This window comes from Leptinotarsa decemlineata, unplaced genomic scaffold, assembly GCF_025532065.1.
Source record: "Leptinotarsa decemlineata unplaced genomic scaffold, Ldec_3_MD MMD2_tig00000505_RagTag_RagTag, whole genome shotgun sequence".
Taxonomy (NCBI): domain Eukaryota; kingdom Metazoa; phylum Arthropoda; class Insecta; order Coleoptera; family Chrysomelidae; genus Leptinotarsa; species Leptinotarsa decemlineata.
Genome location: NW_027412549.1, coordinates 674,321 through 700,110, shown reverse-complemented (window position 1 = coordinate 700,110; position 25,790 = coordinate 674,321). Strand labels below are relative to the sequence as shown.

At 35.8% G+C, this 25,790-nt stretch overlaps 1 long non-coding RNA gene across 1 annotated transcript; it reads left to right on the top strand.

The window, feature by feature from the left end:
- The first annotated feature begins 14,380 nt into the window (after window positions 1-14,380).
- On the top strand, window positions 14,381-15,330 carry LOC111503446 (uncharacterized). The gene is made up of 2 exons (XR_002721872.2): window positions 14,381-14,720; window positions 14,803-15,330. It is a non-coding gene; the product is annotated as an uncharacterized lncRNA (long non-coding RNA).
- The last annotated feature ends 10,460 nt before the right edge of the window (window positions 15,331-25,790 follow it).

Genomic DNA, 25,790 nt, shown 5'->3' with positions numbered 1-25,790 from the left:
CTGTTTCGAACCAGAAAACTATACACACATCAGTAACTTTTAATGCTTTATAAAGCTCAGATCACACCTTCTTTGGAGTATTGTTCTCATGTATGGAGCTCTGCCCCCAAAAATACCCTGAGCTTGCTGGATTCCATTCAGAAAAAACCATCTGCCTGATTGGAGAGGCGAACATCACGTGCAACCTTGATAGCCTGGAACATCGAAGAAAGGTTGGAGATTTGTCTCTCTTCTACTGATACTTTCACATGAAGTATTCAAGTAATTTGGCACATTTGATTCCACCAAGAGCGGTGCATATCAGAAATAAACGACGGATTGTGGCTGCTCATTGTTTTGACGTTCAACCCACTACACCTCGAACTTCACTGTTTAAGAAGCCTTTCATCTAGAGAACTGCGTTCATGTGGAATAAATTTCCTGAGAACATTTTTCCAAATAGATTCAATATCCCAGCGATTCAAAAACCAATGTGAATCGCTATTTTCGCACAGGCATCGCTCTGAGAGCGCTTTAAGGATTTAGTGCTTGTGTTTTGCCTTAATAAAAAAATAGGAAGATATGATTGGCGGTTTAATTGGCCCTCAAGTATATCTGAAAAAAAAAATGGAAAAATTCACAAAGTAAGACTGGAAATGAAAGTGACAAAATAAAAAAGATGTTACACCAAGCTGAAAAACGTATTCAATATAATGAAACCAATGAAATACTTTATTTCATATGCTGGTAGCTCTAATATTGATTATTGCAAAGAAGCCCTTGATTCAGATAATCGTTTGATATGTCAAAGGAACCAATGTATGAGGCTGTATATGTTCTGCAAGAGATTTGTTCAAAAAATATGTGTCAGATTGAATAGTAAATAGGGTGAAAATTTCATATGCCCTTGACGTCTAGGACCAAATTTATGAAATAATTAAGTGGTTTTACATATGGACTCATGAAATTTGAGACTACTGTTTGATCTCTTCAGGAAGCTCTGTACAGCGTGGCCCTAACGGAGCAGTCCAATTCGTGTTTTTAAATAGGCCACCTCAAAATCACCTTTATATATTACTAACGAACCGCCCCGGCTCCGCACGAGTTCAATGCTGTACTAAATATAAATTCACTCACCGGAAATTTAAGTGGTGATATTCAAAAATCCTGTCTTATTGCACATCTTAAATATAAAACGAACCTACATACAAAATTTCAGCCTCCGAAAAGTTGCCGGTATGGAGAGACAGTGATGAAAAAGTAACTTTATTTTATGAACCCGCATTTTTTCACCACGGCTGGCGCTTCAGTTGGAATATTTAAAAAGTCTTTCTTATTGCACATCTACAACATAAAACGAACCTACATACAAAATTTCAGCCGCCGAAAACATAGCGGTAGGTACGGAGAAAAAGTGATTAAAAATTAATTTTCATACTTTGTGATATTGATGACTTATTTATTTTGTGGAAATTCATTTTCAATTAAATGATATAGATAAAATACTTTGTCTGATTTCCACTTACTTAATGTATTGATATTAATAATATCAATATTAAATGATATATTAATAATCAATATCAATATATCATTTAATTAATTTTCATACGTAAACGCGCTCCTTTTACCCCCACGGAGAGCGTCCCAAAATTTTCTATTGTTCAGTATACGAGGCTTATTTTTCTCAAAAACTATTTATTTACTCATCAATTTCTATTATGCCCCCTTCAATATCCCTCCTCAGGTATAATATACTTGTGCCAGCGTTTTTTCCAATCCTAGAAACAGTTTTGATATGTTCTTTTTGGTATGACCTTGAGCTCGATCAGTGATTTGGTTTTTATTTTGTCAATTGTCGCAAAATACCTTCCTGTTATGGGTTCTTTCAATCTTGGGAACTGGAAAAAGACACAGGGGGTAAATCTGGTGAATACGGTGGCTGAAGCATGATTACGGTGTTGTTTTTGCCAAAAAAAAACGAGTGAGCAGGTGCATTACCGTGATGCAAAAGCCATGAATTATTTTTCCACAATACCGGACGTTGCCTTCGTATTGCTTCTTGCGAGCAGCGCATAACGAGAATACTCCTTATTGGCCGTACGATCATGTGACAAAAACACCTGATGCACTACGCCTCGGTAATAGAAGAAAACAGTGAGCAAAAACTTGACATTTGATCGAATTTGGCGTGCTTTTTTGTTTTGACTCTTCTGGGCTCTTCCATTGGGATAATTGGACCCTGGTTTCGATAACTATATAACCATGATTTGTCACCAATTATGATCCTTGTAAGCAAATCTGGATCGCCGTTGACGTTCAACAATTCCTGAGCGATGCTCATGCGACGGTTGTTTTTTGTCAAAATTCAGCAATTTTAGAACGGACTTCGCTGCCACGCACACACATGCCATTGCATGCGTGCCATGAGCCAATCGATATGCCAACATCCTAAGTAACTTTGCCGAATACCTTTATGCCTCTCACCAAAAAACTAAACATGCTAAATAGCCGAAACTGTGAACATATGTTCAAGACGAGTGTAGCAACAAAAAAATATAAAAAAAATCATCGCGAATCTAATGTACGTATCCCTCGAAACTTGGACATCCACCCAATTTTTTGAAGAGACCTCGTATACCACGACACTGTAGAATAAAAACTTATTGAGATATGAAGCTACAAAAACACATGACATTAAAACAGACAAAACTTTCGAAATAACCCAATATGTCTTGGTGAAATCACTTTACAGGTCATAGCAAAGATTTCTTCTCATCAGAAACTTGGAACTCTATTTCGAACCAAAAAGATGTATATTTCTGGAACTTTTTATATTTTACAATGCTCAAACTAGGCCTTCTTTGGAATATTTATAGCTCCCCAAAGTATATCTTGCAATTTTTATATTCTATGTGTTGGAATTTGCCGCTACTTATTCAGGTAACACTTTATTGTGAGATTTTCACTAGACGGTTTACAGTTTAATACATTGGGTATGAGAACGTTTCAGGATGCTATTGTATAGCGAAACACGTATAGCGGTTTTGTAAACTGTTCAGAGTGAAAAACTCAAAATGAAGTGTGACTTGAATAAATTCTAGACTCTTTCGAGAAAAAAGCACTCCGCCTGATTGAAGACATAAACAATGCTGAAATGAATTGCAACTTTCGCTAGGGCCAACAAAAAAGTTTTTCTCGTTCAATGGAGCCGGTTAACCAATTGCATTTATCGTACTAACTAATATTAAATCTTCGATTTTGTCGATTATCTGACGCTTTAATTGAAATCAAATTTGGTTGAGGCCTTCCCAGAGTTTAAATAATGTAAAATTTATCATCATTAAATAAAGACTTGAAATTATTTGTCAGCAACCAATCGACTATATCGTCAGATTTTTTCATTTCGTCCAACTTATCCATAATAGATGGTAAAAAAAAACTTACCGCAAAGTGAAAACCTGAAGTCACTTTGAAATTGAAATAAAACACTTTAAAAACACATTAAAAATATTACCACAAAGCACTGCTATAATACAATACTGCTTGTTTCATACACAAAAAACAAATATTGTCAAGAAAAACTAAAACGATTTACCGAAATATTTTTCAGTCCCGGTCCGTCGTGGCATCCCGTCCGAATAATTACAAACGCAATCGTACACTAACGAAGACCAACTGGAGGCTAGCCTCCTCTAACGCTATAATTTCTGCAACTTTAAATTACAAATCGGGACGTATGTCGCTGGCTGATTCGGTTTCGCGGAGCTTGTGTTTTTTAAGGCGGTCGGAGGCTTGGCTCCCTTGCAACGTATGGCATTTATTATTTCGGGTTGATGGTTTCTTAGTTATTCATTCGTGGGCGGTGCGGTTTGTTGATGCAGGATACAGTGTGGTACGTACTACGTAGTGAGTGATAGTGTTTTTTCGGGCATATTATGTATTTATATTGAAAATTAATGGTAAAGTAATGATACCCAAGCATTTTTAGAAAAAAATAATCATAATTATTTGTCAATATCTTTTAATTCATTGCGATGAATATCCTCAAATTTTATGGGGAGGCTAGGCCTCCCTTGCCTCCTCTGACGAGCCGCCACTGCTTTCGCTCGGATTTTCTCTCAATACTTACCTATCCATAAAAAAGTATTTGTCAAGCCGGATTAGACGAATGGTAATTGGGGTGAAGTCGGCGAAATACCTCAAAATTTGATCATGAGTATATAACTATGTTGTATAAAATAGAAAAATTCAACATGAATTGAATTTTATTACACCTAGTTAATTACGAAAAATAAATGGTGACTTTTTTTACAACACTAGCAATCCGCCCGGCTCCGCACTGGTGCAATGCTGATACTAAATATACTACAGAATGTCTTTGTATACAACGTTCACAGTTTTTTTGTCAATACGCAATACAAACATGTTTTCTTTATAGGTAACTCTTGAAAGGTAATTGGCCTGGTACCGCCGCATTTTTTAATATGTAATATCTTCGAAAATATCCATTCAAATTACATGCTGTAAGGGGCCATATTGATCACATTATGGACAGATAAGATAAAGGATATATTAAAGATAAGTTTATGAACGCGCCTTTTTTGCGGCTGGCGTCTTATATACTTGGAATATTTGAAAATCCTTTTTTATTGTACATTTGGAACATAAAAAGCACCTAAACATTCACACACCGGAAATTGGAGGACATGGAGAAACCCGGCTGGCCACCCAGTTGGAATATTTCAAAATTCTTTCTTACTGCACATTTATAATAATAAACAGTAATGAAAGGGTAATTTTCATTTGTAAATGTGTCCCTTTTACCCCCACGGAGGGCGTCCCAGTTAGAATATTTGAAAATCCTTTCCTAGTGCGCATTTGAGACCTAAGAAGCACCTATATACCAAATTTTAGCTTCCTAGGACATACCAGTATGGAGAAACGGAGATGAATGAGTTTTTCTAGCTTTTCAATGTTTCTATAAGAATTTTCGACCAGACCCGTTTGAATATATGTTAACTTTTTTTGAGAGCATAGTTTTTTTAACATTTTTTCAATCCTTAGTTTCTTGGTAAGTTTAAAAACCTTGTAGAATACTGAACCGTTGAAATAAAACAAAAATGGTAATAACTGATAAGACGAAGTAGATCATAATTTTCGAAAATAGTCATTTAGATAAGAAAAATTTCATCAAATTGAGATGAAAATCATCTAATTTGATAGAAAATCATAAAAACATAACCAATTAAAACACTTTAACAATAAAATAAATTTTTTCCAGGGCTTGATTTTGGTTTTTTAAACCGATAGTATTCAGCATTAAACTTGCTCTCAGACAAGTGATTGAAAACGAAAAATGTCTTCGAAATATTTATTTTACAGAGTCCAAAACAAACACTACCCCCACATACCCGAACTTTTCTCGACGTCCATTTCACAAACCAAGTTGGCGTCATCAGGAGATGAAGTCACTGAGATGAGTCTAGTTCATTTCCCGATGATGGTGAAAAAGACGTCGAAAAGAGTGTTGCAGTCTTAGTGTGTGTGTATTTTCTATACATTTTATAATCCACAGTTTCTATGTGAAAAAAAAACGACAATAATATACCAACACTCTAACTGAAATCAAAATAAGTCTGAAGACTGTATTGAGGAGAGATACATACGAATAAGAAAATGAATTTTTCGAAATGAAATATTTCCCAACGTACCTACCTACACAGTAACTTCTGAAAAAAACTACTTCTCCGGCTAATACCACGATGTACATTGAATGATATCCAGCAGAAATGTTTGCAAGACACCTCACACACATTTGACTTGTAGATGTTTCTCGTTCCTCCAGCAGCCGGCCCACGCTGATAGATGAACATGAAATGAATTTCACTAGTTCGGACTTCCATTGTCTACTATATAAAATGATTTGAAATCCCTGAAACGAGTAAAAAAGAATAATTAAAAAAGAATAGTTGAAAATAACAATTATATTAAGCAACAATAAACCTGAAATGAAATGATAGTGAAATAACCTACAAGTAAAAATATAATAATTGAATAAATAAAAGTTAATGGAATGAAAAGAGAAAATAATAAAAAATAAAAAGTGTAGAGATTCCAAGTCACGTTAGTTCACGACGTTTCGATTGTTGGTATCTACAATCGTCTTCGGGTGATGACTGAACATGAAATGTTTCTTCCCTGCTTTTGGAAATTTGTTCACTTTTTTTTTCAAATTTTCAAATGAACTGATGTTAAATGAACAGAAAACAGAAGTATACTAACTTTTCAACAAGAAACTCAAACCAAGCTGATAAAACTGCAGTCAAATTTTTGGGGTTTATATTGATACACATTTATTATGGGTAGGACATATAAATAACATATGTACCAGGCTGAGTAGGTCAACAGACGCAATTAGAATAGTTAAAAGATCCGTGAACCAGAACGCAGCCCTGACTACATATCATTCTCTTTTTCACTTAGTACTAAGATATGGAATAATATCCTGGGGCAGTGCATCAAAATGTCATCTTGAAAAAGTATTCATCCTGCAGAAATCCGCTGTAAGAAGTATAACTTCTGCCAGAAGGGATGAAACTTGCCGTCCAATATTTAAAAATCTCAAAATAATGACACTGTATTCAGTTATTGTTTATGAAAACCTACTATATTTTCGACTTAATACAAATAATTGTACCTCTCGAACAGACATACACCATCACGATACTACAAATACATCAGACCTTGTCATGCAAGCAAATAAACTGAAATGGATGGACAATGTTGGCCTTAAGCTATACAATGCCACTAGACTTTCGCAATTTGTTCATTAAAAGAGTTAAGTACTTACTGAAAATCGTCTTTAGACATCAATGAATTTTATGGAATTGTCCAAATGAATAGAGATGCCTTCAAAGTGGACACCTAAATAATATGTTCCCAGTTGACTAATATGTATGTGTATTGAAATGTTAATCATATGTTTGTACTGAACATCTTGACGATCTTGATGTTCTTGATGATCTCCATGTAATATTTCAACCTTATGATTACCGTCTAATTTTCAGACTCTAAGATGTATGTAATCTGATTTCAGATGTGTTAATTTACTTTAACCACCATTGATTGTGGAATCTTAAGTTGTTTGTAGCCTGATTTCGATTGCGCCATTTGTTTTGTGTTAATCAAGACGAATGAAGATATTATTATTATTCCACAGTAGTATGCGCTGGTCAGGCCCTATCCCACTCCCCACACTGTGGGGTAAGTGATCATTGGGTCCGAGAATCATGTGCCCTGAGCAAGCGCATTGAGCCAAGAATGACAGTCTTTTGCATCTGTGCGGCTAAGATTTCTGCCTTAGGGCAGCAAGCCGGTATGATTTTAAGATTCGAGAGTAGAGAGGACATCATTCCACCAAGGACTCCAATAATCAGAACAACCATTTTGACAGAGTGATCTGGATAGAGTATGCGGAGTTCGAAGAGAAAATCTCGATATTTTATTCGTTTTTCTTCCTTTTTTCTGACGATATTCGTCTCGCCAGGAGCTGAAAACTCCACGACAAATATCGTTTTGCTCTGGTGGTTGAGAAGGACTAAATCAGGCTTATTAGCTTGTATAAGCCTGAGGGTGGTGAACGAATAGTTCCAATAAATTCGGCACTTCTCGTTCCACACAACGGATTCAATATCCCCTGGAGCGTAGGGCCACACCGGTGTCTCGTCAATACCGTAACAGTGCCGTAGATGGTAATATAGCACTCTAAGGGCAGCGTTATGTCCATGGATATATGCCGAGACCGCATATGCTGGACATGCTGATAGCAAAACATTAGGGTCTCGGGCGCCTCGCGGTAGGCCCTGCACCTTTTGTCAGGAACCTCTATACCCATCACGCGACTGCGGTAAACTAAGGTGTTGAAGACACCATCCTGGCAAGCCATGATGAACCCCTCAGTTTCCGACTTCAGCCCACTCGACCTGAGAAAAGCGAACGTCAGGCGCTTTGATAAGCCAATGACTCCAATGTTATTGAAGAAGACCCCATGTATTGGCTTATCCTTGTGTTTCCGCAGAAGTAAGGTGATCTCTGCGGCTTTTATCTGAGCTTTTTGCTGAACGGGTTCCAACTTGGTGACAGAGTTGTGGTCACCTCGTTCAGTGTCGAAAACTATACCGAGTTCATCAGCTGCTCGGGCAGCTGCCCTAAAAAGAAATGCTTCAATTCCTGCTCTTTCATGAAAACGGACCATGCAGAGAAGGCGATCCGAACTCCTGACGACTTTACAGGCTGTATCCAGTACCATTCTGTCATGTAGACACTCCAAACTCAAAAGTCCACGGCCCCCTGTTGTCGGGGAAATATTACCGTGGAACGGACGATTTGGGATGCAAACTCCTATAGAGATGCATCATTATTCGGGTCTTTACGTCAAGTTGATACAGCTCTTCCTGAGTTCACTTCACTACTCCAAACGAGTAGAGTAAGATTGGAACGGCAAGCATATTTGTTGGAGCAACCTTGTTCTTCCCTGACAGTTCCGATGACCAGATGTGTCGAAGTTTGTGCTGATACTTGCCGCGGAGAGAGTTTTTCACTGCTGTTACCTCTTGTGAGTGGCGTTGTTCCACCCCGAGGTGAGTATACGTCTCTCCGGCATCCAGATGGTGTAGGATGATTACATCTACGAGCTGCACATCCTCTCCGTAGTCCCCGCATCGTCCTCTTTTGAGATGGACCATTGCACATTTGTCTATCCCGAATTTCATACCGATGGCATGCGTGTACTCTTCCACCACCCTCAAGGACTGATGGAGATCCTTCTCTCCAGAGAAATTATTATTATTATTATAAAGCTGTTACTAGTTAAGAAATCTTCCTCTTAGGCAAAAGTTTCATACATACAGTGGAACCGCGTCGATGGAGTCCCAAGCACACTGCTGTTTTGGTCAGATCTTTCCTTCGCTGATAAGAAGTAATACTATAGTATCTTTATACTATGGTAATATCATAAAACCGTTCTGTAGGTGATCTAGGGGATTGATTTCAGTGTAGTCCAGTTATTGGATGAACAAGAAGCATCTGAAAGAAGCATCTATGACGTATCCTGCATAAATCTCTGCCGGATATAATTAAATGTCCATTGTGGTATTAGCCGGGAAATTATTTGTTTTCCAGCTGGCTTTCAACAGAACCTACTGTGAAGGTTCTGGCATCGATTACTCTGGTCATTAGCCTCGTGTTCGGTGTAAGCAATGTTAATAACTCATCGAGCCACTTAGCACTTTCGGACTTGGCGTACACTGTAGTGTACGTAAGTTTGATCATCACATATAGAGGATTTCTTATTGTGGAGCGCTTTGAACCCAACGTACATTTGAGTGTATACCTAATGAATGTTAGATGAGATATAAATGAACTGTCATCTATGAACGAATAACTGAAACTATCGAAAAATTACCCCTCGGGAAGGCAGATGGCGACATTTCTCCACAGGTCTCTCGGATATTCATTATACTTGACAGATAGTTTGAAATATATTCGAACAAATAATACAATGTTACAATAAGGTTTCAAAGTGTGTGTTTTCATAGATGATCGGGGCCTAAAGTTTTTGTGTAGGTTTTTGGGACTGCCAAACGCCTGTACACAACAGTGCACACTGGGATTCGACGATTGAAAGGTATGCACAACATTCTAACTTTTTTATTTTCAATTCGAAAGGAATCCAATTATTTAAGCGTTTTTTCAAAAAATGGCTAAGAGGAGAATGTCTCATGACGAATTGTTTGAGCTGATTCATCAAGACCTGTCGGATATTGACGAAGACGATGGATGGGAATCAGATTCTGGTATTTCTACGTGATTTTCAATGTTCTTTCTAGTGCTAATTATGAAATTATAGATGTAATCGCGCCTCTTCGAGGTGACGATGTGGAAGATATTTTCCTGGAAGAAGAAAACATCGAGGAACAGAGACCTGATGTCCTTGAAAGTGAATATGTTTCACAAAGTAAAACAATTGTCAGCGACAAAGAATATCCTTTGAGTAAATCTGCTCGAATAAAAAATTACTTCGAAAATAATGAATTGACGCTCAAAAAAGACATCTGTTGGCGAAAAATGTGAGATATATTACCCCAAACATCACTTGGCACAGGCCAAAAAATGATGAAGTGACTGATCTTGAAAGTCCTTTGTATTTCTTTCGGCAGTATTTTACTCCTGAGCTTATCTCTTCCATGGTTGAGCATACAAATCTATACGTTGTACAGAAATTTATGAAATGCCCACTAACAACTATAGATGAAATGGAGACACTCATCGGAATACAAATAGATTACGTGTGCCCATGATCGCCGATGCAATGCCTCGCGATCGATTTCACCGACTGCGAACAGCCTTGCATTTCGTGAATGTACTAGAAAGGAGCCCAAATTGCACGGATAGAATGTGGAAAGTACGGCCATTATATAACACCCTACGTGAACGAATGACCACCCTTCAATTGGAATTGGAGCTGAGCATCGACGAGCAAATGATTCCCTTCAAAGGGAGGCTAAATGTGAAGCAGTATATAAAGGGAAAACCTTGTCCATGGGGTATCAAACTGTTCGCTTTGTGTGGGTCGAGTGGCCTGATGTATGATTTTCTCATATACCAAGGGAGTACAACTGAGCTGACTATTGAGCAGCAAGAAGTTTTTGGACTTGGAACTTCAGTTGTACTCAAACTTTCTGAAAGGATCGAGGGAGTCAACATACAACTTTACTTTGACAACTATTTTTCGAATTATAATTTACTACAGTATTTGAGAAATTCATACATTTACGCTTCTGGTACCGCACGGGTGGACCGTTTTGGTAGACCTCCCTTCTCCTCAGACACTGTAATGAAAAGTAAAGGTCGTGGATATGCGGAAGAACTCATCAGTAACGATGGCCAAGTGGTGCTCACCCATGGAATCGATATAGCATGCACAAATGGTTGGATCGAGTACCGGCAGAAGGCTGAGGATTGTTGCATTTTCGTGTTGCTGAGGGCCTGATTGGTGGGACCAGGGCTGAGTCGACACCGAGATCACGGCCTTCAAGAGATTCGCCAACAATTTCACCGATGGTAAGGATCAGAAACCGAAAAGAAATGAAGACAGTAGACGAAGTTAGACTCGATGGAATAAAGCACTATCCGGAATTTGACAATAGGAATTTTGCAAGTAGGTGCAAAATGCCGATTTGTAAATCTCAAACACACATTTTTTGCCAAAAATGTCAAGTCCATTTGTGCATAGCAAAAAAACAGAATTGTTTCACATTATACTATACAACAAAATGAATAAAAATTACCTCTAAAAATGAATTGCTTTATTTTCTATTGGTAGCAATATTACCATTGAGACCGAGTGTGCACTCTAGTGCACATGTCAGAAGTCGAAATCGACCATAGATATGACATTATGATGGGTAGCAAAATTCTTTAAAGAAATCATAAATAACGTATATATACTGTGTTTCAATTTTTTTGGTAGACTAAAAAAAACTCGAGTCCGAAAGGGGGAGCATCATGACTATTCGCAGTTTGTCAGTCATGTAACGTTGCAGAATCATCTCATTTCTTGAAAACTGTGACTGTTAGCAAGCATAGTCTGCATTTTTCTGTATTTTGAAAGCATATCTACATGTAGCACAAGTATAATAGTATTACCTATACTAGCATTATACAGGGTGAGTCAACAAGATTCCCTCGGTCCATTGCTATCAGGAAAAATAATTTTTCGAATTGCTCAATTTTTTTTCGCAGTCATATCGATAAATACTATCTTCTAAAATTATTTTCTCGCACACTGGGTAATTCAGCCGAGCGTGGCCAACCAAAGTTATATATTTTTTCATGAAGCATCCAGCATATGAATACGTTATTCGATTACTTATTTTTTTAGCTCCCTAATTTCTATTGCGGCATTGCCGTTATTTCAGAAAAACCTATTTTGCTACAGCAATTAAGCGGATATTTTTTAGGAATAGTTAGTCAACATCACTTTGATAATTTCTGAAATCTCAACTTTTGGAAACAATATACAAGGTGCTCGGTAAAACCGAGCGAAAACATTTTCAAACAGACATAATTCAACTTTTTCAAATGGAACATCCTGTATTTTTGTATGAAATGTTTCAACATTTCACTACATTTTTATCAGAGTTATACTATAGAAAAATTTGATAATTTAGAAATTATACCAAGTTTTAGTAATTGTTGTAACGACAAAAAAATCTATTTTCTTACGTTCACTTACTCGAATTTGTTTTTTGAATATTCAAACTAATCGCTACTACATTAGCATTTTTCATACCATCTAGTGATAGTTATCAGCGGTTTCAACTGTGAGAAATGCGTAAAAAACCTAAAGAATATTTATACTGTTTTTTTTTTCTTTAAAAACCCAGTTATCCATGACTGACATAAAAAAATTAATCTCGGGATTTGTCAATAACGTCATGTGTTGAGGTTTTTTTTCGCGTGTAGATTGAATCATTTTCATTATGAATTATGTATTGGAAGATATGGTGCAAATTAATGGTTTATGCTTTGGGAGAAAGTGACAGAAACTGTCTCCTTGCATCTAGGATTTGCAAAGAGAAGTTCCCCGAAAGAAGACAACCAGATGAAAGGGCATTTCACACTCTAAAAACAAAATTTGTAAGAACTGATATTGTCAATCACGAGAAGTTCGAACGTGTTTGCCCTGTAACAAATGAAGAGAATGCATTTCAAATTGCTCTTCACCTTGTTGAAAATCCTCATGTGAGTACCTGAGACCTGAGCAGGGAATTAGGATTTTCACAAACCAGCGTGTCTCGAATGATACGAGCAAGCAAATTTCATCCTTACCACATGCAATTAATGCAAGAGTTAAGAGGAAGAGATTTTGAAAAACGTGTTCAATTTTGCCGATGGGGCATAGAAAAGATCAATCAGCAAAATGACTTTTTCGATTTCGTGTTATTTTCTGATGAAGCGACTTTTCATAAAAATGGAACTGTATAAGGCGTTATTATGCAACGGAAAACCCCCATTTTGTTCGTTGCCTGAACCATCAACAGTGTTGGTCACTGAATGTTTGGGGTGGAATTCTCGGAACAAGAGTTATCGGTTCGTATTTTTTGGATGGACATTGCACTGGAAGAAAATATGTAAATTGTTTCGGCATTAGTTTCCAAATTTATTGGACGGAGTTCCATATTGAACAATACTTAGAATGTGGCTACAACAAGACGGTGCACCACCACATTCTATAAAACTGAGGTACGGAAATACCCCAACAAACAAATTGTTTATTGAGGTATATCAAATGGATTGTCTACCAAACTCCTCCAACATCTATAGAAGACATGAAACGAAGAATCACTAAAGCTTTGAGGGAAATCACAGAGGATATGCTGGAACGTGTAGAGATTTCTTTAAAAAAAGACTAACATTATGTGTTGCCAAAAATGGTCGCCATTTTGGAATCCTCGATTCAATAAAAAAATTAGGCATTATTGTTCACATTGAAAAAATTTTCAGTAAGAGAACGTAAATAAATGAATTTTTTGTGGGTACAACAATTAATTAAACTGGGTATAATTTGTAAAATATCTGTTTTTCGTATAGTATACCTCCGATAAAAAATGTGAAATGTTGAAACATTTCACATAAATGAAAAAATACAGGGTGTTCCATTTGAAAAAGTTGAATTATATCTGTTTGAAAATGAATGAAACTCGACCAGTTTTACCGAGCACCATATATATTTTTTCCGAAAGTTGAGATTTCCGAAATTATCATACTGATGTTGACTAACTATTCCTAAAAAATATCCACTTAATTGCTGTAGACATGCAGGTGGTGAATTAAAAAAATATTGTCTGCAAAATAGGGTTTTCTGGAATAACTTGGCAATGCCGCAATAGAAATTCAAAAACAAAAATTTCTTAAAGAGCTTAAAAAAATATGTAATCGAATGACGGATTCATATACTGGATGTTCCATTTAAAAATATATAACTTTGGTTGGCCACGCTCGGCTGAATCACCCAGTATGTGAGAAAATGATTTCGAAAGAAAGTATTTATCAATATGACTGCGAAAAAAAATTGAGCAATTCGAAAAATTGTTTTGCCTGATAGCAATGGACCGAGGGAAGCTTGTTGACTCACCCTGTTGTTACGGTTTCAAAATCACTACCTCAATTTTTAGTAAACCCCCAGTAGATTTTATAATGGAGAAAGGAAAAGTCTATAAAATTCCACATAGTTCATAGTTTACTTAAAATATAGCAATTCATTTCGTATTACGATTTATTATGACCCTGTATATTCCAGGAATATATGAAACGAGTCTTCGTATCATTGCTGGAATCGGCAGATTCACAAAGTTTATTTATAAGACATCGTTTTTTTCTACAAATAATTCATCTGTCTTTTATGACAGTTCATGTCATTTCGACATTTGGAAACTTCAGAAAAAAAACGTCTCTTCTTTCTTTTCTTGGTTTTGGACCAGACACGGGAAGAACATCGCAATTTTGCGGATTTGAAAGAAGGTTTCAAAGTATTACTGAGTCGACAATTGATTTATCTCAAGGGAGATAATCAATTATCTACTGTCGTAGGATTTATGTAGGAATTACTTGAAACTCTCAAATTGAAGTTTACCTTGTCGAAGAACTCAGACATCTCAAAAGGCCACACTCCATCTCAGGTATGAACAAACATTTTGTGTTTTATTGATACGACCTTTTTGCTTGCAAGAAATTATGTTCAGACATGTATACAATTTTTAGGCCTTCATTTTCCATTTGCTTGTTCGTTGCTAACTGATAACGCCCTTAAAATCTCCCCAACTTTGAGAAAAGCGGTTGGCGAATCTCCACTTCTTGGACACCTAAATGACTCACCACTGTTAGTAGCGACATAAGAGCGGATGATAGTAAACCTCATGTCTCTAAGAAGGTAATATTGTTCCTTTTTATCGTTCATTTTGGTCTGAACGGGACGCATTAGCATCAAAGGAATAGCACTACCAAAACTGTCAGCGCTACTGCGAAACCCACTTCATCTAGCTATAAAGTACCTACTTTTACTTAGTTTCGATTATATTAGTTTAGTGTGTTGTAACTGAAATTTTAAAACCTTTGCTACCTTTAAATAACTGTAAACCGATGGAATGCATACTAGAGGGTAGATAATTCATCAGTTGAATTAGACAACTAGGAAATCATTGTGGCAAAATCCTTTCTTTTAATATCATTTATTTTTCCTTGCTCTCTTTCCCATAACTTGCATCAATAAAAGATTCTAAAATTAATTTACTCCTTTCTTCTTTCTTTATACCTACTCCCGTTTCCACTGTTGAAAAGCTGGTGGGGCATTTGAGGAGGTAATACTGTACTTGTGCATGTAATATGCGCTAACTGCTTGCATTTCAATAAGTGTTATACTACGTTTATTGAGTTATATTTTCTAGTATGTATTAGTTATTGGAACTCTAGAGGTATTGTTTCTTTGGTCAGCAAAATATATTGAAAAATCGCAAGAACAAACTATCCTGCAGAAGAGATAAATCCAACTTTTCTCCTTGGTGACAATAATAACATTAAAAAAAGAGATGAAACATGAAGTTTGATTTAAATATCCCGAGGGGAAGGCCTTGGCCAGCAAAATATTTTGAAAAATCACAAGAGTGAACTTCCCTTGGAAAGGGGTAGATCCAAGTTTTTTTCAACGACGGCGATTATGGCATAAAAAGAGAGATAAAAATTTGAAGTTTGATCGAAATATTCCGACGAGACAAGAATAGACAAACTACCCTTCGAAATTACGAGTACATGAAAGGCAGATAAAATATAAGGGTGGATTTCAATCCTATTAAAGGTGACATCAATATCAAGTGAAATTCATGTATATTTTTTAATATAAACATGATATACAGATTATGAATGTCTTATTTGGCCATACTTTTCTGGTCAGCAAATTATATACAGTCTTGGAATATTTTATTTCGCAAGGTAACCTTAGGACTGTCAAAGCAGTTTTTCTTCCAGTTTAATTCAAGAAGGAGGCACATTATGATAATTACTAATATCAGGTATTATATCTTGTTGTGTAATAACTTTAGAGGAATCATTATAAACATTCTCATAGCATACGCCCAGCCGCGTTTGTTTGGAATGCGGAGAATTCTGGCAAGAGATGCGTGCAACTACCATTCCCATTCTCAACGGCAGTGAGACCCATCACGTACAAGGTGGTCCACTTGAGATTGTTATTAAGATTCGTTCATCAAAGCAATCAGTCCGCGGTGCGTGCAGACAATCATTGTTGATTATTGCAAAGATACCAGAAATGAATCAGGAATGTTAGTTTTTCCAAGATGGACCAGAATAACATCCACAAAGAACAAACAGGTACGGCTTGGCAAATCTAGCTGTGTCTGAGATGCGCGAACGATAAAGAAAGATGGTAACTGTGCTATACCAACTTTTATCAGAAAGACCAATCAAGAAGAGAATTTTGGCTTAAGTAAATTCGGCAAGTGTTGTTTAATCTATCCAGAAATGAGAGAGACTACAGCAGTATATCTATATATATATTTTAGTGCCTTAGGCGTACTGCATTCAAATTATCTACTCTCAACGAATTGAATATATGAATATCATTCATAACAAATAAAATAACAAATCTACTATGACAAATGTTAAAATATGTCCAGTAGTAACCAAGGCGATATAGATATTCCTTTGAAGTATACTGTCAACAGACACATCGCACCCATCAATAAGACCGACTTGGCTTTTCGGGGTTATTCATGACATTCTTCAGTTTACTTCGAGAGCTCGTTGAATAAACAGCTATACAACATGAAAGCTAGTTGTTCGGAAATAGTGAAGCGTCCGAAATTGTCACCATTAAATATAAATGAAAAAACAGTTGTTATGAATGTATATAATTCTTTAAGAATACTATATCTGCCCGAAATAAAAAGTAAGGAGGAAGTAGTGCAAAAAAGCGCGAGTATGACCAGTGTCAATAGATCGACAATTTTTAGAATTCTCAAGGAACTCAAGGAAAACAACAACTTTTTCGAGCCGAAAGTATCCACTGGTAGAAACTGTTTGGTTATCGTTGAAGAAGTGAAGAATTCTATTAGGGGAACAGTACACTCTTTTTAAATAAAAAACGAAATGTCACGAAATAACAATAAATAAAGTTTTGTCAGTTATTCGTGAAGACAGAACTCGATTATGGAAGATATTACATGAGCTGAATTTCACTTTTGGAAAGCAAGGTAGAAAGAGCATGTTAATAGAAAAATCAGAGATTGTAGAATGAAGAAGAAACTATTTAAGAGAGACAAAGGAAGCCAGAGCACTAGGTAAATCTATTTTTTATTTGGATGAAACATTGGTCAATGAGGGTCATACCGTCTCGAAGATTTGGCAAGATCAGAACATCAAAAGTGGAAGACAAGCCTTTATGGAAGGTTGGTCCACTGATTTGAAAATTCCAGTTGAAAAAAGTCGTCGTCTTATCATGACTCACATAGGCAGCAGTGAATGATTCTTGAAAGATGGATTGATGGTGTTTGAATCGAAGAAAAATGGAGATTATCATCAAGAAATGGATGCCATAGTATTCGAAGAATGGTTTAAAAACATACTTGTTAAACTTCCGCAGAAATCCGTAATAGTAATGGATAACGCAAGTTACGACAGTAGACGAGTCGAGAAGCTGCCGACGTCGTGTTGGAAGAAAGCAGATATTACTGAGTGGTTACAAAGCTATTCCTTTTGAATCGACCATGTTAAAAGCGGAGCTCCTCAACGTGGCTAAACGTCATAAGTCAAAATTCGTCAGGTTAGTCACCGATGAGATGGCGAAAACTAAAGGAATGTCAGTTCCTCGGTTGCCGCCTTATCTCTGTGAATCAAGTTAAAGGATTCATCGCAAGGAATAATAAGACCTTCAAGCTGTGTGAAGTAAAGAAATACCTATATAGTGCTCTGATAACAGTCGATCAAGAAGCTTGGGAAAAATGTATCCACAAAACAATCAGAATCGAAGCAGAGATGTGGGATCTGGATGATCGCATACTTCAGAAAAAATTATTCCAATTGTCATCAATCCTAAGGAAAACTGATTCATCCAGTGAAGAATCACTCAACGAATACCTGTAGACTTTTTTCAGATTAAAATTATCGCAATGTCTTATTCGAAGTAAGTATTCCCATTAAATCTATAAAATTGTTTCTGAATCAACTATAAAATCCAATAAGGAATATGAATCTTCATTTCAAAAGCAATAAGAATATATAAAGTATATCTCTCAGTGCAGCCACACTTTTCTACTTCCTGAAAATGTCAAAGTCGAAGCCGAAACGTCGAACAACTCAAAATTTGGAATGCGGTTCAACTCGAAATCAGATGTTCAAATTTCTAACCACGGAAACCTATTCTATTTGTATACTTATCTGGTGATGTTTCGAATACTTTATCCATCTTCATTATCATACCGACGATCAATTTGATATTATCAGTGTCAGTATCGGTAATAATAATAATATCAAATTTATTTACATCAAGAGACGAATCATAACTACAAATGATAATGTTTTGATTTAAATAGGTTGGATAAAGAAAATGGATAGAGTCTTTAAAACGTCACCAGATGATACATATTTCTTTTAATAATAATAATAATAATAATTCAATGATAATAACCTTGATACATGAAAATTGTGCCAAACATCTTTATAAATACAATCTGACATATACATCATCATATACAAAGTATATGAACATATGTGAAAAAAAGAAAATAACACTTGATTAAATAACTTTAAAATATGTGTTTAATAGCAATATATGAATTAAATAAAATTATTCAGAAATGTAGTTGATGAAATGTATATCATGATTTATTGAAATTCATTATATCATTATCCATTCTTTAGTTTTATTTTTATATGAAAAAACAAATTTGGAATTTTTTATATAATGAGACAGCTTATCAAATATATAAAGAATTATATACATGTAATTTTTTTGTTTTCTTCACTCAATTTTTTGAAGAATATGTTAATTAATTTCTTGTATCATAATCATGATTATTATATTGAACCTTTGATTTATTTTTATACACATAAATGATTGTGAATCATGATAGGTAGATAATCTATAAAACATTATCCATGATAATAATTTAAACAATTTTCACCAAATTTTTTTCAATCATCGGTTTAGCTATGGTGTTAGCGAAACGCGTCAAGAGTTAAAAAAAAGTTTGTGAAAATGGTTTAAATATTATCATGGATAGTGTTATTAACGGGTCAGTCCCTTTCATGCAATATTGCATCTATGTAAATTGTATCTATATAAATAGATACAATTCATATAATATTTTGGAATATTGGTTGCCTAAAGATTATAATATGATTTTTCGCCTACTGTTGATACATGGTTTTCGTCAGGAAGTGTTACGATTCCGGATGGATTACCATCTTCATCTTCTGAAGCGTCATCCTCATATTCCTGTTCCGATGCAGTGTCGCTATCCTCATCATATTAATTGATAATGAAAGCATCCACATTGATGTCTTTATTGGGTTCATTTGACATGAAATCGTATTCAAATTTTCTTGCTCGTTCACAACGAGATTTCCATTGCTCGCTCGGAAGAAAACTGTTCACAAAAATCGTCGCAATATTGCATGATATCGTAGTATTCGAAAGTAACATTTTTATTTGCCACCTTATCATTCAGTCCATCCGAAACTAACTCAACTGGATTCAAGTCTGGGTGATATGGCGGTAATCGTTCAACGTTGTGATTTGGCGCTAGGAAGAACTGATCTTTTAAATCTATTTGAAAATGTCACTGACATTTTGTCGATTTGTTCATTATGATATGGTGCGTTATCGATCACCACGAATCTTATCGACGACAAATTCGAAATCAATTGTTCCGACACCCATTTATTATAGTTATCAAAATGTACCTTGTTGTGGTGATCACCTGTATTACAATTTGTAATACAGGTGATCACCACAACACAATTTGTAATACAGGTGTTGTATTACAACCTTCCGTGGTATGATAACTCCAACCTTTTTGGTGGGTGTGTGTAGCGTGACTGTTTCAGCCATATAAATGATAGGTCGACATTGTTCTCTATAGGTCCGCATTTTCTTCTAGAATTATATCCTAAGTAGTAAAATAGGCTGGCGTTCCATCTGTCATTTTTCACCTTTTTCACCTTTCTTAATCGAAATCCAAGTTCATGAATTTCTGTTCGCAAAGACTTCTTGCTACGCTGATAGTCTCGGATGATAGTTTTATGAAATATCCCGAGTTTAGGAATTCGTTTCTCTTCAATTTGGAAATTAGTTATGCATGTGTGTAAAATTGACAAATCAGCATCATCCATCACAATTCTGGAATGTTTGATACATTTTTTGGAGTTGACAATGTTTTTTATTCAACATTTTCTAATTTTTTCATCTCTGATTTCAGTTTTTGTATAGTTCGTACGCACCCTGTAGAATCAACTACTCGTCCTTGAATCCTCAAAGTTAAAACATAATATTGGTTACAATTTTTCTTATTATTACTATTACTTTTTACCTTCGCAAGATGATTTTTTATTTCATCTGCCGTTGCTTTAGCTTGCATAAACTTAATACGTTGTTCACAATTTCTCTGCTTTGTCCATTGAGAACCTTGTTTTTCAGTTTACTGATCAAAGACAAATTACTCACAGTTCACCATATAGAATGAATTCTGCACGAATACGATGTTCACTACACGAGTTTCTCGATGTTAATGAGCTCTCGCCCCACCCGCTGGCTAATCTACTGCGCATCCAATATTCAGAGACACAAATAGACTTGCCAAACTGTACCTATACTACAAATTACCTTGCAATTACACATTGAAAAAGAAACTCCCCCCGCCACGTTTGTCTGCCTGCCTGAACAAGATAACCAACACTTGTGAGAATTTCACAAAACCGCAAAACGTGCTTCGTTACATAATCGAAAGTTTTCATAGTGTTCAGTGGAAATCTCAAAGTGTTTCTAGAATTCATTGTGGATTTCCATCAAGTGTCGGCCAATAAATTCACATATGAACACTATAAAGTCAAAAAATATCGAAAAGATTTTCATTGGACGGAGTGATTCAAGAAGAAGGTGTTTGAGTATGATTAATTAATGTCTGGTGTAAAATAGTTGAAATATGACGATATAACCGTGTGAAGTCGGGGTGATACCCGAGTGAAGTCGTGGAGCTTTAAAAAAAACGATTCCTAATATCTTTGAGATATAACGAAACAATTCATATTGTTCTTTTTTTGAGAGTCAATGAAGAAGTCTGCGATGCCATGTGTCTATCATGCTAAACCCATTTCAATGTTCGAAGAAATTGTGGTAATTGGAAAGCTATTTAGACAGATATTAATTTTATCAAATTAAATACGTTAGTATTTGTGCATTTCATGCACATCATAATTACCTTAAACCATACAATTCAAATAAACACCTTATAGGTGTTATGGCAAAATTAAAAATGTCGTTCAACAAATTAAATTCAAGAGGTCTCATACACTAATAGAACACGCTTGTTGAAGAATGGTTTCAAGTGCATTGGTTTTGTTTTAGGTAGTGAATCGCTTTAAATGTTGAAGACACATTTTGTTTTGTGTTTGGTGTTATGTGTTTCTGTAGCTACATATCTCAATAAAAATGTAATTACAATTAATTGCAATTAATACAAATCATGAAATTATGAAACAACAACAACCAAAATTAATTGGCGCTCTGGGGCGACTTGATTGATTCCATTTGTGCATTTGCTTTTTCAGCTGCAGGAAAACCCAGAAAAACCTGCAGCACCACATCATCTGAAGATTTTAATCTATCAATGTCCTCTCTTTCCTAGAATAAAATGTAGGGTGTCTCCAGAGGCTCCAATAAATTCAAGATATCGCTAGAATATTTAGTGACACGACTATCGTCAAAATTAAACCAGTCCGTTTCGTCTTTGACCAATGCGTAATAATGGGGAATGCTCCTCCTGACAAAAATCAAGTAGTTTTCATAAAAGGGCTCTAAAACAACACATTTTAAACTTATCATTTCAACCTTTTTCTTCAAAAATTTATTTAAATACTTAAAAAAGAGGAACGAAATAATGTATTCAACATTTGACAATGTAATGTATTTCACCATTTGACAACGTCGGTTATAGCTAATAAAGGACAATGAATCTGTTACCTGTATGAAACAAACAAAGATGACATATTTCAGAGGCGTGCTGTTCTGTTTACTTATGTTCCGAGTTCCGAGACATTCTGTGACATATGACATTTTGGCACCTAACCTATCTTCCTCTATATAAATAAATAACAAAACAACTGTTGTTTATGTGGCCTGTGGAGGTGGTATTGAACTATAATTTATATTTTGCCTTAATTGTTGATTTATAAAGATAATTTTCCTTTTTTAAAGTAGAATATCTAAGGTACGTATAAATTATTTCAACTTGATATATGAATTAGAAACAAAACCCAACATTTGAAACATCAATTTGAATACTTTTCGAAGTGAATTTGAAAAACTCATGAATTAAACTCAACTTTATTTTGTTCAAACTTGCATTTGCTGTAATAACCCAAACTGAGGAACACTCCCTATTACCTAATTCAACGCCAGAATCAAGGTGAACAATGACTGCATGAAGATTATAATAGTGGTCTGCTAGATTGAAGTATTGATCTATTTTGAACCTTCGTAAGAATTTGGTGCTTCCGTCAGGGGTTGAGTCATGTTTGGAGATCATCAGTGTTATTATTAGATTGACTGGTGCCTCAGCTATACTTGTTGTCTTATAATAGTCAGTTAGTTTGGTGCATGTTTGGCAATACGGTTGATCATCACCCTTTAAAAGTTTCATTTTCAGATGATTCAACAATAAGCTTTGCACGGACTGGTTATCAGTCGTATTAGGAAACGCTAGTTGAAGTTCCAGAAAGTCAAATACGTTTTTGCTACCTCTTGAACATTTACTACAAAGTAAAACTCAATAAATATTTTTTCTACTGTGTCGTGGTATACACTGATCGATAGAGAATTTTGTACTCTATAGGTACATTGATGCTGTTAATTTTTTTTTCAAATTTTAATTTTTTGCCTCTTTTCGACTATACTATGACGTCATTAGGCGATTTTCGATCAATTTTTCTTCACGAATTCGAATTGAAACAAAGCGCTGCCGAAACAGCCCGAAAAATCAACCAGGCATTTGGCAATGATAATGTTAATGAACACATCCTTCGAGGTTGGTTTGCGAAAATTCATTCCGGAAATTTTAGTCTCGAAGATGAACTCCGAAGTGGTCGACCTACCATAATCCAGGATTTGGAGGATTTGAGGACCCTGGTGGAGACTGATCCATCACAAACGGTGCGTGGAATGGTGGAGGAACTGGGCATCAGCTCCCATGCAGTTTTTGATTGTTTGAAATGTATTGCAAATTGCAAAGTTCGAAAAGCTTGAAAAGTGGGTGTCCCACGAATAGAAAGATCAATAGAAGTTGTTCTTCTTTGCTTTTGTGCAACCGAAACAATCCTCTTTTGGATCGGATCGTCACGTGTGATAAAAAGTGAATCCTTCACGACAACAGGAGTCGTCGAGGACAGAGGTTGCACATCGATAAGCCACCCAGGCACTTTCCAAAGGCGAAAACCTAACAAAAAAGACCACGGTTACTGTATGGTAGTCAGCGGCTGGTGTGATTTACTATAACTTTCTGCAACCGGACCAAACCATCACATCAGAGTCCTATTGTGGGGATATTAACGAAATGTACCAAAGATTGCGTCGGCAGCTGCCAGCCCTGGGCAACAGAAGTGGTCCGATCCTGCTCCACGATAACGCCCGTCCGCACGCTTCACAAATTACCGTCCGAAAATTAAACGAACTGAGCGTCGAAGTTCTGCCGTACACACCATACTCCCCAGACCTCTCGCCAACTGACTACCACTTTTCAAGCACTTCGTTTACTTCATCGAATTCCGGGGATACAATTTTTATGGAATTAATCGAATTGTGGTACGTTGGCAAAAGTGCACTAATTCAAATGGCGCTCATTTCGATTGAATTGAATAAATATTCACTGAGATATTACATTTTAAAGTCGTCTCATAAAAACGGACAAAATTTTTGAATCAACCTTATACCATATTTTCTCCACACTATATATTCATCAATAGCTGTTGCCGTAAGCATATGTAGCGTAAATCCATCAATCACCCTGTAGATCAAAGAAGTTTTTCTGACATAAGTCCGGCCGTACACGGACCACATATTTGCAGTTGAGGCAATCACAACTTCGCGGTTGACCCAACCACATTATTGTGGTCTACTTACTTACTTACTTAAACCGCACTTGCAATTGAGGCAACTGACATCTATATTTTGTGGTGTCAGAGTTTAGTGCCAGTTTCAATATGGATTTTGAAAAAGAAGCACTACTACTTCTTATTTTGAGGAGAAGGAGAAGACGTAGGAAGGTACGATCGTTTTGGGTACATCCACTTCTGGTTGCGCGACAACAGGAAGGAAATTTTTATATTTTGTTTGAAGGTGGTTCACAATGTTTAGTGATGGTAATTAAAAAAAAAATTTAATTACTTCAGAATGTCCATTAGTTCTTTTGATGAATTACCTAGAATTTTGAAATCAAAAATTGAACGCTGTGAGACCAATATGAGAAAAAGTACACGACGGTGTACGCGGTTGTGTACGAATGCAAGTTTGTGGTTAGTGTACGGCGGATGCCGAGATGACATCTCGGCGGAGATCAGCAGCAAGTTGATTTCAGACGCCCGTTTTGACTTTTGTGAACGTCCGTGTATGTGTAGTACAGTATTTCTTATGGGCGACTTGAGTTCGCTGGATCGCGACTGCAATTGTGTGGTCGATCCGACCGCAAAATATGGCTCGTGTACGATTACCATTACATGAGAGTTGCATACGCTATTTTTTCTAAACCCGATAAATAATGAAAAACTATTAAATATTATATTTGTATTGAACACATTTACAGTAATTAACTCATATTTAAAAAAAACACAAACTTAATGGTATTATCATGGATATATGAAAACTATAAAGATTCTAATTATATTTATATTGAATATAACAACTGTAATTAATCTGATCTTTTAAAAATATTGGAGTCGATGGTATTCCTTCTATATCGCTGTTTTCAGACATTTTGATAATATAGGTAGGTAATATGAAAACTGATTTTGACAAATAAAGCAATTAGTTACTTAGGTTAGAATCTAGGACAAACAAAGGAACATGATTCTTGATTGAAAAATTATGGGTTTCTATTGGTTGATAATCTGTATCGTTATGAAAAATCTGTATCATAATGGATATCATTATGAAACGGATCATGGTCATATAAGTGTATTGTTAGAGTACGGGTGTAGAAAAATGTGATTTTCGTGCTACAGCTGTCATATTCAGTAGTTAATTATCGGTCAACATACATCAGCTCCGAATAAAATTTTTGACTAGTCTGATGATTGAAAGTAGACATTAAGAAAGAACAATTTCTGGTCATCACGTTCAGTACCTTAGTATTCGTTTCCTTTGCCTAAATCACATTTGAATTGATATTTTGTACTCACCACAACCCATAAAGTCATAAAAAATCGCCTTATCACCATTGAAAACTCGTTAATTGGTTTGACAACTGGCA